Raw genomic sequence first — 2,980 nt, forward strand, 5'->3', positions numbered from 1 at the left:
GAGTCAGGCACTGAGCAAGGTTTTGGCTAAGGTTTTGGCTGCAGCCAGCACTGAGCAGACTAACACGCAGCGGGCTGGCCTTCACCGGCTACGGGGCTAGTGCTGGCTCAGCCCCGGCCTCCCATGGCCACGGGGCAGCGCTGGCCACAGTTGGTCCTGCAAAGTGAGGTACTTCAGAATGAACAGGAAATGGAAGGTATTTCACCTGGCAAAAAATCTCCATGCAGGAGAAAACATGAAGCAGGCATGGTCTCGTTGGGGTCACTCCAGGCTCTTGGTGACAGGAACAAAGAATTGCTCAAGAAGAACATGAGTAGTGTGAGTAGTGAGAAGAGCATCAAAGTGAAGATAGAGTGAGAATGCTCCGCCCTGAGCATAGATTGCTCCAGGGCCTGACAGCCACGGGCCCTGTCGATCTGTTGTCTGTGGTCTAAAGGAACACTCCAAACCAATGGAGGCATTATTAAACAAAAATGTGTCATTAAAAAATTGCATCAAAAATCTAAAAGTGCAAAGAAAAGGTTTATCAAAATATGTTATGTGAGAAATTGCTGAATTCCAGAGAAAGTGAAGGGGAGAAATTTGCATGGCTGGATACCCAAGAGAAAAATTCAAGAATAAAAGCAGCAGGGCTGGAAAGGTGGCTCAGTGGTAGAGTGCTTGCCTCACATGCCTGAGGCCCTGGGTTCGATTCCTCAGTACCACATAAGCAGAAAAAGCCAGAAGTGGCACTGTGGCTCAAGTGGTAGGGCACTAGCCTTGAGCTGAAGAGCTGAGGGACAGCACCCAGGCCCAGAGTTCAAGCACCATGACTGACAAAAAAAAAAAAAAGAATAAAAGCAGCAGCACCAGGCTCCAGTGGCTCATGCCTGTAATCCTAGCTACTCAGGAGGTTGAGATCTAAGGATCACGATTCAGAGCCAGCCCAGGCAGAAAAGTCCCCATAAGATTCTTATGTCCAATTAACCACTCAAAAACTAGAAATGGAACTGTGGCTCAAAGTGGTAGAGCACTAGCCTTGAATGAAAAAAGCTCAGGGACAGTGCCCAGGCCCTGAGTTCAAGCCCCATGACTGACAAAAAAAAAAAAAAAACAATAAAATAAAGCAGCAAGAGACTGGACTACAAAGGAAAGACTTTTTAAATCAAGGAGAAAACTGCAGATGCAGAAGCTGAAAAAAGAAGGTCCAATAAACATGTAATAAGAATTCTAAAAAGGAAGTAAATTGTAAAAAAGAAAATAGCTGATATTTTCAATGCAAGTCCAATAACACTACAATCTAAATGGAATACATACACCAACATGAAAGTAGCGTTCACAGACAACATGCAAAAGGCCTTCACTGCATAAAAAGATGCTCAACTTCACTCTTATGTAAGGAAGCTTCATGGTAGCCAAGACCTGCATTTGCTCTCTGACTCAGGAATCCCACTTCTAAGAATTAACCCTGAAAAACACATCTTCACAAGTGTTCATGACAGATACTCATTAAGCCTTGTTGGTAACTATATTATATAATCCAAGTGTCCATAATAGAAATCTAGTTATAAAAGTTACAGTACAGGTACACAACAGAGCAGTGTGCAGCAATTGAAGGAACACGTATATACCAGAAGCCATCATTACCATCCTAGTGCTGGCTGGGAAAAAATGACAGTGGAATGGTTCAAATGGTAGAGCACCCGCCTAGTGAGCACAAAGCTCTAACTCAAACCCCAGAACTGAACAGAAAAAAAGAGGCAGACCATAAACCTAAAACAACCAGACACATGAGCGGATGGTGTGTTGCATTGAGAACACGGCGGCCCCGAGAGGAAAGCATAACACAAGCCAGCTTCAAGCCCAGCCTCCACTGTAGGCACTCTGTGTGACTTGTTCTAAGGACAGTTGTGTTCTTGTGAAGGAATCTCCAGTCTTCCTTAACTCCTCAGAGATGGAGTGTTGGGATAGTACCTTCGAAATGATTCTGTAGCAAAAGAAAAATAGCTAAGATACATTAAATTCTGGGGGGAAAATAATCCTCCAGTGAGAGAAGGAAACATTAGGCGAGGTTCAGGGCTGAGCTGGGATCTGAAGTCCGAGGCTCTACAACTTGCAGCTGTGACCCCTAAATGGGCCCAGAGCAGGGACCCCCCCGCAGCCATGAGGAGCCTACACCGGGTCTCTGCCACCGGTGCCCCAACCCCACTAAAGTAACGGGGGCCTGGGCAGACTGGCTGCTTCGGGTCTGGGGCTGGGCAGAGTCAGAGAGACGCTGGACTGTGTTTTATATCAGAAAGCTAAGAGGCACTAAGGACCCACAGCAAGGACATAAGGTTTGCAAAGAGCTGCCCCACCCCATGGTTTGGGGTTTTGAACTCAGGGCCGGCCACTTGCTAGGCATGTTGTGTACTGAGCCACTACACCAGTCCTTCTTGCTTTTGGGTTTTTGTTTTGTTTTTTCAGATAGGGGCTCACATTTTTACTCTGGGCCAGCCTTGGGTCATAACACACACAGTGAGCCCAGAGGAGGACATTCTTAGAGGAGGAACACAAAGGCACAATGCCTCTGTGCCTCTGATCACATTTAATATCTATTGAAATGAACTCCGGGACCTGAAGACATGAGCTTTTCTTTTCTTTTTGCCTTGTTTGTTTATGTCTCGGAGGGGGGAGGGGGAGGAGGGACAAGGTGAACAAATGCAGCAGTGGTGCTCACTAGACATAACAGTATGTTGAAAATGAACTCTACAACTTGTTGAGGGGAGGGAGGGGAATGGGAGGGGAAAAACTGGAAGAGATCAAAGGAAGAGGTGACAATGTCTGAAAAAAAAAATGTACTCGTTACCTGACCTGATACAGTAGCCCTCTGCACATTACCTTTCTAATAACAATTAAAAATATTCAACAGGGGCTAGGAAGGTGACTCAGTGGTAGACTGCTTGCCTCACATGCATGAGGCCCTGGGTTTGATTCCTCAGCACACCACATAAGCAGAAAA

The sequence above is a fragment of the Dipodomys ordii genome, unplaced genomic scaffold (assembly GCF_000151885.1).
Source record: "Dipodomys ordii isolate 6190 unplaced genomic scaffold, Dord_2.0 Scaffold64, whole genome shotgun sequence".
NCBI classification, from domain to species: domain Eukaryota; kingdom Metazoa; phylum Chordata; class Mammalia; order Rodentia; family Heteromyidae; genus Dipodomys; species Dipodomys ordii.